Source organism: Falco naumanni, chromosome 5 (assembly GCF_017639655.2).
Source record: "Falco naumanni isolate bFalNau1 chromosome 5, bFalNau1.pat, whole genome shotgun sequence".
In the NCBI taxonomy this organism is placed as follows: domain Eukaryota; kingdom Metazoa; phylum Chordata; class Aves; order Falconiformes; family Falconidae; genus Falco; species Falco naumanni.
Window position 1 is genome coordinate 67,457,936 of NC_054058.1, and position 12,581 is coordinate 67,470,516.

The window sequence follows — 12,581 nt, forward strand, 5'->3', positions numbered from 1 at the left end:
AGTGCAGAAGTGTGAAAAAGATCAAGTGAATTTTAATACTTCTCTCATCCTGAATGGTGCTACTTGAGCTTTACACTCCCGCAGCACGTGGAACACGTCCGTGATAATTTTGACATTCCATTTCCCTTCAGCAATTTTGTCACTGTTCTTTTTAACCCAATAGCACAAGCCTTATTCTACATACAGAACAAACAAGATCATTTAATGTTTAAAAACAAATGGCCATATCTTGAAGTTCTCACCTTTCTGCCACCAATCATTTTATACGTTTTATATGCCTGATACTCTGTACATAGAATAGATTACTACAAGGCTGATATTTAATTTGCTTAATTAATGTCATTGTAAAGGCATGTTTGAAGCCACATTACTGAAGGATTCCTCCAAGGTAACCATTTAACAGCTAAGTAACCTTTAATTACTTTGCTGTAATGATACACATCTAAGACAGATATTGTTATACTCTGACATTCATCCGAGCACTTTAACCTAAAGGTAGTTATCAGCACTCCCATGCAAGATTCATTATGGATCATATTTCATTAATGGAGAGTATTGTGTTCTCATCTGATTATGTACTTGTGAACGTTTATTAACGTATCTCCCTGAGTGTGACCATGTTGCAGCTCAGACGAATCCATAGATTTTCATAAATCCATAGAATTTCTTAGCTAAAATAATACAATCACACAAGAGAAAAGTTATATGACAGCTCTTCTGGAACCGTTCGATATAGACACTGAATAGGAGAAGAGTTGCTTAGGGCTGGGCAATGTATATAATTATGATTAGCCATGCAATATTTGGAAACAAACTAATTAAAATGCAATTTAATGCTGCAATGCAAGAATCACTAGTTGTTGTTTCTATCTCTACAGGTGAGAAGACAGTCCAGACTTGCAGAGGACTGCAAACGTACACAAATTAATAGATTAGATGGCATAGCAAGTCACTGCTAATTCTGATAGGCATGGATTCCTCATGATACATTTATTCCTTCTGCACAACACCTCTTTTTAGCTAAGTTTTCCAGTGGTGACTGGTTTTTCATCCAATGTGTTTCTCACATTTTTTTCTGACTCACTGAGCTAAAGAAAAAACACATTTTTAAAAACAAAGTTTCCTGCTGGGAATAAATAAAAATAACCATATGTGAATTGTCTACAGCAAATCATACAGAAGCTGAAGAGAAAGAAAAAAGCAGGTATCAGCTCATCTTCCCTTGAGTTCCCAAGTAATGGTGGAAAGTTACTCACCATTTCCAATTATATGAGTTACTTAGGAAATAACTAATTTACTCAAAGTCCACAGAGGCATGAACAAGTCAAGAGGCATGGATTTAATCTAAGTCAGGTCATAGTCACTAAATTATTCGTCTTACATAAATGAGGGAGAGGTGAAGGAAGGAACAGAAGGGCACAGAACATTTCTCTCACAGGAACGGTATTTGAGGGAAGATACAGAGATTCTCCACGGTTTACGCTCAGAAGCATAAAGAGGAGCCGGCACATTTCCCAACAGACTTACCGAGCACCACAAACAGAAAGCAAGTTGTTACAAACGATGTAAGCTAGAACTGAGAATGAATGGAAGAGTAAATATTTTTTTTTTCCCCAACTCACTTCTAGTGGTTTTATTCTTAGATTTTGAGGACAGAAAGAGTTGCTGTGATCACTTAGTCTGATTTCCAGCATCACACAAGTAGTAGGCATATGGGACAAGCACAAATATTTAAAACACTGCCTGTTTCAGCACTATTCTTAACCTGCCACAGTCTTTTAACAGTAAATTGATTAACTCTTCATGGCAAAAGAGAGACGAACGAATGTATAAAACAGATAATTAACCCTATGCTCTGCTTTCATCTCTGTTATTTTTAGATAATTTTATGCACAAAATACAGTCTTTGTCTAAGCTATGACCCATTCCTAAACCAGAATTTTCTTGCTGCTGACAGGTACTACTGAAGCAATCAAGCTTACATTGCTCTATTGTGTCTCTATTCACATTAGAATATTTTTTAAAGAAGGATCAAGGATTTTCTCTCCTGTAAGACCTTCAAGATCCTGAAATACCTGGTTGTTAATCTATCAGTGTCATCTTATGCCAGCAGAAGATGTGATGCAAAAAGATGAAAGGTTGTATACTGATAAGAAACATTTTCTTTATCTTTTATAAAGGTATTCATCAAAGTTAGAAAGTGACACAATGGTCAAACTGTATCTGCTCTTGTTTTGCAGAGATCCTTCCTCTTGTAGCCATCTTCTCTGTGTGTATGGCATAGATGGGATTCATTCCTACTCGCTTTCTTACACAGCTCAGTAACCTCTCTCCATAAGAAGGAAAGTACTAATCAATAATCAAAACATCAATATTTAGCATTATTTTCTTACTGAACTATGGAATAGCAGAATTTCATGATTTGAACCAAGTTAGTAACAAATTTGAGACACTGTATAACACCAGGCAGGGAAGAAACTCAGTTTCAAAATCTTGTAAAGGCAAGGAGGCATCTGGAAAGTATTATGAAAGCTCTTTCACATAAATATGAGTCTGTACATAAAAATGGGGATGGTCAAGATAGCAGAAATACAATTATTTCCTGTTCCATCAGGCAACTGTTGCAGATACTTAGGTACTGCTGTTTACTCACAGAAATAGTAGTTTCACCTGCAGTTGCTCTGCATTTTATCAAAGGAGAAATAAGATTTAATCATTGTGAAGAAGCCAGTTTTGTCATGCCAAATGCAGCTGTTGATGAAAAGATGAGATGTATAAGGAGCTTGGAAACACACCAAAGAGGCCTTCCATTGTGGAAAGTGACTTTTTTCTTTCCTGAATCTGATAGATTGCTTTTAAATCCACAAGTGTTCTCATCTTTCCTTTGGGGAAATGCCCCTTTTCTGGGAATCTTGAATGAATGAGACTCTTACTGCCAGAAGCAACATCAAGAGGAGGTTTTGAGGAGAAGCTCAGGCGTGAGCAGCTTGGACCACAGCTGTATGCAGCCTCCCTTGGGCCCCCTCCTGGGACAACCTGCAGGCCAGTCACCATGCTGACGTACCACGAAGCTCCCACAATGTAAACTTGAAGAAACTATAAATATTAGGTTGGTCTGGAAGTGTGGAAAGAGGCAGTGATTTCAGACTCGCATGTATCTTCCAAGAGTTAAATACATCCTACAGCCTTTAAAAACTAGGCTTGAAAAGCACTTCACAACACACCAGCTCTCATAAAACTTTAGATAAAGACAAATGAAGTTAGTGGAAATCAGTAGGTTCTCGGTTAGGTCTTTCTGTCTGAATATTTAGTATCACTGATTAGTTTGCTGTTCTGCATTTCACAGCCCCGTAGCCTGTATGTGGTGCAAGACCCACAGTTAAAACCTGCTGTGTCATGACCTCAGTTGTTTAAAGACTATTTAGCAAGATGTTTGTACTGAGCTACAAACAAAATACAGTCAATTCCTTCAGCAGCAGCAATGACACTTAAAATGTGAGTCTTTATGAAGTCAGCCCCTGTCAACTGGAGCCTTGTGACGTGGATCCCACAATGAATAATATTGCTTTGATGTTAAGCTATCCAAATGTGAGCTTGGTAACTCCTTCTTTCAGTTTTGCTTCCTCCTGCACCTCTAAATCAAGAAATAATCCTATTTATAAGTAATTTCCTCAATTAAGTCAGTCTATACTATAGGCTGGCTTTCCACTGTTTTTATTACACTGGTTTCCCAACAGATGGTGGTTTGTTATTTTATTATTTTATTTTTTTCCCCCCATGTTGGTCGAGAGATCAAAGGATTCAGCCATACTTGTCTTTTGTTTTGGGAGGTGTGTGGATGAAATTTTGCATATGTTGCATGATTGTGAAGTTAGGTTAATGTTTTCAATTGTTACTCTAACAAGAGGCAAATGTTGAACTTCTGTGCTACTAGAAACAGTATGGGCTCTGTTGATGAACGAACATAATATTCCCACCCAGAAAATTGGATCAACATCTTAATATGATTGCCTTCTCTCTTAAAAGTACAATCAAGTCTGTAATGAATTAGGAAAACTGTTTCATCTCATGGTAAAGTAAGGTAATCATGTGCCAGTGGGAATATTTACATTGTGGAGATAAATAATTCATCATAACATCCTTTAATTGATAGGAGAAATAATGAACATCCAAATGAAAACAGTGGGTGTATTTTCAGCTCCTCTGGTAACCATCACTAAAATTAATTTTCTTAAAGCAGTCATAACACTCTGAGTCACCATTCTAACAATGCTAGAGCTTCCTGTTTTTTTCTGTGACCATACAAATGAAGAGTGAACCTGAGCCTTAGTTACACCAGTATAAGTCCTAGAGAACTTCACTGAAGACAACTAGTACTAGGAAAAATCACCTCACATTTAAAACAAGGAGAAAAAAAAAAGAAAAAAAAAAAGAAAAAAAAAAAAAGAAAGAAAGAAAGAAGGAAATTAAACCCAGATCTTAGAGTATCTTTAACTGGAATCATTTGTTATCTGAGTATATTCAAAGCTACCCATGGTTTTAAGACATGGACTCACAAAGCAAGACATTGCTTGGGGTGTAAGTGAAAATCCACTCAACAGCTCTGCATGTCTGCATGTGCATGCTCCACTCCGCAAATTTACTTCCATGGAGGTCTCTTTCTATCTCACTCTTTTTTTTTTTTCTTTTTTTTTTCCCCTCCCCTCCAGCAGCATAAACAAAAGTTTTCCCACAGTTCTGAGACTCATTTCTTTGAACCTAATGAATATGTCGACTGGCTTTAGCTTCTTATTCATGGAAGTCATTCAGCTGTGGCATACTGTATACAGTTCTCCACTGTAATCAACCAGCATTTCTCAGCCACAGAAGGCAAAAGCCATGTATGGTGACGGGACAATGGTTTTCTCAGTTATCTCAGTGGAAGCATGCTAGCGCAGATTCCTCTCATTAGAAGGCAGGGGTTCCAATTTGACACTGTCATTCACACTAGACTCTTTTTGCACTGAGAATATCTAAAAAACATTATATCTGTGCTAACAGTTACTTTGTGTGAGCAGTTTTTTTCAACAGCGGAGAAGAATACGCAGGATCTTGCTACTTACCAAGCTTTCTGTGCCATTGCATGTCTCTTGCGGTCAGACCAGATCCTCAAAAACACCAAGAGCCTCTACAGACCATATCCTCACCAGTTGTCTCCCATCTCAGGGAAGTTTTCAATTAAAACCAAACTGTACAGTGGTGGAACTCCACCTGTGGAGTGACTTTCATTTCCATTTCCTTTAAAATGTATGTATAAAGTCATAGTAAAGTAGTAAGGTTCTAGAGTTTTGGGTTTTTTGGGGAGGTTTTTTTGGTTTGTTTGTTTTGGTTTGGGTTGTTTTTTTTTTTACTTAAGGACAAATCTGGAGGTCTGCCATAGCAATTTTGATATATTTATCAAGTCCTAAACAAAAGTTAGTTACTGAACAGCTGAACTGATCAGACTTGAATAAAAACTGGAGTTTCATTAGTGGTTTCTGCTGTGCAACAAATGTCCCTTGTGGTTGTAAATTCCATGTCTTTGTCCTGCTTCTCATCATATCTTACACCTCTCCTTTGTATGACTTATTAAAGAACTGTGCTTCCATTTTGTCTAAATCATTTAAGTCTGTAGGCTGATGAATAAAAGTGGAGAAATAAAACAGCCAACCACACCGTTTTCACTTGTGATAGTTTAACACTTCAGTACATTTACTGCATGTAAATGCTCAACTTGTAAATCTCCAAGTGAACCCCAGACGTAATTACTGACTTTCTGTCACTGTAGACATACATAGATTCCAAATTGCTTAGGTGCAATTATGAAATATGGAAGGGCAGGACTAAATTCATCACATGACAGCTGAAAACCTAAAATGTTCACATTTCCTGTCAATGTTTAAAGTGTGACCCTTTTACTAAATACTTTCCCCCAAAAAATGATATTTGTACTGCATCTGAATTTTAAGATATTAAGCTGGAATCTTTGCAGGCATATGATTTGGAATAGTCCTATTCTTACAAATGCACCTTTACGCTAGTAAATGGAAGATCAAATGGATCAGCTAGTTGTCAAATATTCAGCTGTCATATAGGCACATCCTTCTTCATTGAATATGTCAGGGTAATAAACACTAGCTACAGATTTAAATTGTTATACCTCTAACTGTGTGGTTTACATCAAAAGTTTAGTATGCATTATAATTTTTATTAGGAAATTGATTCTTATCTTGTTAAAATAAGATACATGGAAAAATAATCTCTTTCAAAATCTTTCTCTTCAGTGTCTCAGTTTGCTGAGGATGAAATATCCGTAGCAGCTGTGCAGACTTTCCCAGCAGTGAGGGGTAGGAAAGATGTCAGCCATTTCTGCCATGTGTGCTATTCAGCTGAGAGAAGTTTGCCTCATAAATTAAACTATTCCGACAGCTAAATTATCACATAAAGCCTAATAGTCCTACTTTAAAGGATCTACTCTGGAAATTAAATTTTATTGGAGTTATATTTTGCTTGGGAATGACAGGATGAGGTTTTGAAAAATCGGAGTTTTCCCGGTTTAACTTCTTTTTTAGCTGACCAAGTGTTCAAAATCCAGCTAAAATCAAAGGAGACCTGTGGTGCATTCAAAGACAGGCCTTCATACATACATTAACATGATTAATATTTGTTTACAAAGGGGTTTATGGAGTTTTTCAAAAAGCCTGTTAAATGGGAATTGAGTTACCTTTTTATGGTGACCTTCTGCAACTTTATCACAGGGTAATGCCACATAACAAGAGGTGCCATTTGGGACACAGTGCTCAGCCTGTACGATATGCATGTTTCTGCATCACGGTCCTTAAAAATGTGTAAAGCTTCCAACAACACATCTTGGTTTCGTTACAGAAATATTTGTCAGACCTTACCAGAACAACCAGTTCGCTTAGGTTGTCTTATGAGAAAGGACTGTCATGTTCTCTGTCCCTTCCCTGTACATCTCTTGTAAATATTGTCTTCAGGTCATTGGAAAGTTCTCATAGCATATCCCTTCCCAACCAATGGCATAGTGAATTACAGCTTGGAAAGAGAATTATAAGCTATATACAGCTACATATAATTGTATATAATACTATATAATTCCAAAATGCTGGGAAGGTTATAGCTGTGCCAAGATTTATTCTTTTAACAAGTGGAGGTAAATTGTACATGTGTGAAAAGCCTGATTTTAAGCAAACAGTTTTCATGCAGGGTAGCCTAAGGGACTGGAAATCGATGTCATGTGAAGCAGCAGAAGTGATGGTTTGCAGACCCAGCAGCCTTCAGAGGAATCAAACCCATTTATTTTGCAATTTTGGCCACTGGCCCTGTGAGATGCCTTGACAGATGTGTGCCTAACACCAACTATCCTGTTACTTGCCGTCCATCCTCCGCAGACAGGAATGTCAGTACAGCAAAAAGGCCCAGGACCTGGGATTTCCCCATATCACAGAAATCATTATCTTGCTTTTTATGAAAAAAGGTGAAGTATATCAGCCTTTAAACATCTAAGAAATGCTTTCTTTTACTTATACAGCACAGAAGCTAGTGATCTGGCTTTTCAGCTCTGTTTTCATGTACTATAGTAACAGGATACTAGTGGTCTGAAAGGTTAAAGCATCACTGAACTAAAATAGGCTGTTACAATCTCTAAACTAGATTTTCCATCATCGGCATTTCTCAGTGATTATAGCAATGCTTAGAACTAGTGTGGCACAAACAATAGCTCTATCACACAACTGTTATATCACAAATGAGAAAAATCTTTTAACCATACCCTTTTCCTTCATTATTTTCTCTATGTATTTGGTAAGCATATAAACGCCATATAAAGGTATAATTAATTAGATGGAAAGAAAATTAGCCTGAGGTGATTCTTAACTTAAGAAATCATTTGCTCAAATGTTTCACTTAAAAACCACAGGTCAGAATCTCAACTGATGTAAACTGACACAGCTCTGCTGTCTTCAATGACGTTAGGCACATTTAAGCCACATCTGCTACTACTGAAGTCAATGTTTCGCCCTGAATTTTATATTAGATAATGAAACACAACATGTTTTCTACCAGCAGTAGCACTGGTCATTCAGGTAATGTGTTCCTTCAAAGTCATTCTCTTAGAAAAAAACTGCTCTTCCATCACTATATACATATATACAATGCATACAGGTATATATACAGACAAAAAAGACAGATGCATAAATGTATCAGAACAGGATGTGCATTACTTACAAAATGCACTCTAGACCTCTTCTAATGTGAAGTACAGAAAGAGGGGAAGAAAAAAAAGAAAGTGGAAAGTATAATTCAGCAAAATTTTATGAGTTGAACCAAAGATTTTTAAAATACACAGAGTCCGGAAAAAGCAAATATGTTACAGGTGGTAGCATTATATAACTTCATATGCAATAACTTAATGTTTTATGTACATCATAAATCTGAACTAAATTTAGAGCTTCTTTATTGATTAAGAATGAGAAATAACCTGCAAGTAAAGTGATCCCAGACCTTTTAAGTTCATACAGTTAAAAATGAGTTTTAATCTGTTAGACAATGACAAGAAATTTGGAATTAGGAGACAATAAAAGAAGCCGTGTTGGTTCTTCAGACAGCATCTATTGATTTACCTCTGTTGAAGAAACCCTAATGTATTCCTGCTGAGGATCTGGCAAACCGTTTTGTACAGCTCTGGCAATGCCTGAGTGTGTAACAAATAAAAAAAAATATATAAAAAAAGAAGGTTCTGTAGGGCATTCTCTATACCTCCACCTGTATGTAAGGGTTAAGCAAATGGAAAATCCTGGTCTTTCCTAAACAGGAGTGTTCCCTGCTGGCTCACAGAAACTGCCCCAAAGGGAGCCCTGGGGAAAGGGAGCAGGGCTCCCCCCCTGCTCTGGCATGCACAGGCAGGTGCATTCCGCATCCTGTTGTGATTTCCTAGTGGGTTTAACGCACCCCTGTGCCTCCCTGCTGCTGGGTTTGTTCGTTTCAGGCACAGATCTGACCAGTGTAATTGTGTAACTGTTAAGCACAGCATTCCCACACATCCAAGCCTGTTTCCTCAGAAGTCAGTAGGAGCAGAACAGGGCTTTACTAATTACTTTCTTGTTTTGTCTGGTAATTGGTTTCTTGTCTTATATTGCATTATGTGGAGGGAATGCCACATATTGCCTAACCCCGTATGCCTGAAGTTGGTGTAGGTGAGGTCATCTTGCCTACACTTATGCACGTACAATATGGATGTCTGCATATGAGCCAGTTTGCCCCATTCAGTGAAAGTACACATATAGCCTCCCCAATGGATGATCTCCAGCTTTAAATTAGGCTCTCCTCAGGTATTTTCTGCGTATACACATGCTACGTTCTCTCCAGATATGTTCTTTCCTGCTTACTCATGGCTTACGTGCTTAAAGTCTATTCAAACGTTAACTTTATTCTTCTCTCTAAATACTGTGGTTATTCACTTACACATCTGGAACGGATTTAAGTGAAGATTAGTCTGCTTTACTCTTTAGATTGTAGTGTAATTCACAACATATTAGGTTGTATACATTTGCGCAGATCATTTTTAATCAGATGCACAGCATGCTGTTCATATTCTTTTACCTTTTTATTATTATTTCTGATACTGTACTTCATCAAACTCAATTAGATCTGCCTAGTTTCATCACGAGAAATGGTTTTCTTCAAGTATGGAACGGGGCTGCGATACGCCGGTTCATATCGAAGAGATATTCAACAGATATAACAATTCATATTTATGACTGTCACAGAAAGTAATTTATTTCCTTTCCCCATCATAAAAACTGGGCCATATCCCAGCCTCCTGCAGCTTACTCCAATTGCTTCCAGTGCCTCCTGTACCACTTTTTTTTGAGCTTGCCACTCTTTTTTTAAATTTCACTCCTCTATCTTCTTTAGTTTGGCGCACACTAATTTCCTCTCCTCCATTGGACCCAGGCAGGTGGATTATATTCAGAGCTCGCGTAAACAAGCAATCTTATCAGACAATAGGTACATTCCCTGACTATTTCGCTAATCAGTTCACATTTACCTCTCCAAGAGCTTGAAAAATAAATAAGCAGATGGCAAAGCCAGTTAATTTTCCTCAAGTGTTGTGGCAGAAAATGAATCTTCAGGAAATGTTTTAAATGGCATTTTTCTTTTTTAATTCAAAAGCAATCGCTTGCCTTTGCTGACACTTTTAACTACTTTTAGGATGCTGGGGAGGTAGACACTGTACATGACACAGAAGTAGTGGCCCTTTGACACGTCCAGCACTGCTGTCTGACATGACAACGTAAACCATCTGGCTCTCACAGATGCAGTGAGCAGGGGTATGGGGGTTAATATTGTATATCCCCCCGCCCCCATCCCCCACCATTTGTGATGTCTCTAATAGCTACTGTCAATCAAGCACCCTCCTCTTCCCCATCTGAGGAAGGAGAAGCACATTTGAAATTCCTGCCTAGGTGATACAGGAAAGGAAGAAGCAGGCTGTAGCTGAGAGACAGAGGGAGACCAGATTATTTTTCATTGCAAATTTAATAAATTCATTTATTCTTCTGAATTTCAGCTTTGCAAGGGACAGGACCCAGGCAGACTGGCAAAGCCTGAGAAGAGGTGGGTGCTCCTGCCTCCTGCCTGCCCCACTTTCCCTCTGCATGGACAGACCTGGGCTGAGAAGGCAGCGACCCCTCCTGCACACCTGCCCAGAGGACACAGAAACTTGTGCCATCAGAAGGGCAGGTGAAGATGATTTCACTCATAGCTTAAGTATGAAAAGGAAGTCAAAAGCTAGCAGTGTCTGAGGCAGCTCAGATAAACATACTCCTGCCTTCCCTGGTTTGCAAAGGCGAAATGAAGGGTCATGAGAATGATTCAGGCACAGGGGGACTTACAAACTTACTGCATAAATGACCAAAGAAAAGCAACAATTTAGATTCTGTTTATAGTTAGGGACCACTAAAAAGAAGCTAAAACAAACATCCTCTTCCAGGTCCAGTGCCAAACACATCATTGACTGAAGGCTCTCAAAATCCAGAATGTTAAACCAAGGTTGGATCTGGCCAGTCATCTCTGCTCATCCTTTCTATAAATCCTGAAGTGTGTGTTAGTTTTATGGCACAGTCATAAAACAGCCAAATGTAGAAGTAAATGACCTCATACCAGCTATCTCTCTGCAGATAGATTCACTTGGCAGATAGCCAGGAATTGATTGACACACATCTTACGGAACTAGAGTTAATTAATATGTCTACCAATTCCCAAATGGATCTCAGGAAGCAGAGAATCTGTTTAATGCAGTAAGCAATGACATACTGTGTGTGGTCAAGAGACAATCACTAATTGCCAAGAATGCATTCTGGAATAAAGCATTAAGGGGGGGGGGGGGGGGGGGGGGGGGGGGCGCGGAACACCTTTCCACTTTGCAGCTCCTTTATCTGTTCACAACCTTATGCTTCGAACATTTTTAAAGACTTATGTTTCAAATATCAAAAGACATTTTTATAGGGAAAAATGGTTCCCAGACTACAAAGTCAACACTCAAAAGGTCTGTTAATTTTTCTACAAGAAGAGATTTTGATTTTTAAATAACCGAGTCCTCATTCATTTAACAATGAAGTCTTTATTTTCAGGGAAATCTGCAAACCTGAATTGCAAAACCATAAGGTAACTTGAAAGGGCTGTTCTTCGAAGATCACAGAAGCTGTGAGTAATGCAACTATGGATTCACCAGTAACACATATCCATAAAGCAGTCCATCGAGCAATATTGGGTAAGCCAGGGTGAAAACAAAGTAAAGTGGACTAATTTATATTACACACTCATCTTAAAAGGAAAAGATTGCCTTTTCTGCAGAGAAAGAGTATTAAAATGGAGCACAGAGACATTCTAATCAAATCTTCAGCCAGAAAAACTTGCATAGTCCTGTTGCTTTCTGTGCGTGATACTGTTTCTCACCAGGGAAGACCATGTTTATCTATTTATTATGATGGTCACTGACAAAACAGTACAAAAGCTACTGCAAGATTTCTGAAACACTAAGCAAAAATCAGCAAGCAACAGATTTTTTTTAAAAAATATGAGGGAAAAGAGAGAAAAAAAGTGATTTATTTCTCACTAAAAAACAAGGAAACAAAACCTAGGTCACATATGAAAACCCGTCAGTGTGTTAGGACAAATCTGAGAAGTGGGATTTATGAATGTGTGATGCTATTTTAATTCCCAGCTGGGAGAAAGCTGCTGTGGTGCCAAACTGTACGGACTGGTAGGAGACTAAAGGACAGAGCTGGGCCCAGAATAAAACACACAGGCTGAACTACCCCTCTTATAACTGGTATACATCCCAACCGAACAAAAAGACGGTGCCATTCATATCATGAGCCAGGTAGAATGGGCTTACTCGTATTTATTTAAGCCCCTGGGGGAAAAGATGCTGTGCAGGGGAGAAAAGGGCAGATTCTGCTGTGATTTATCAATCGGCACATCAGCACCTGATGCAGGAGCAGGTCTTACCGGATCTGCTCACCAAGCCACAGAAACCT

The 12,581-nt window shown here is 38.4% G+C and overlaps 1 protein-coding gene across 1 annotated transcript in view; it reads right to left on the bottom strand.

Annotated features, from left to right (window-relative positions):
• Positions 1-12,581, bottom strand: part of SEMA3A (semaphorin 3A) — a 170,225-nt gene that overhangs the window by 88,498 nt on the left and 69,146 nt on the right. The window lies entirely within an intron of this gene.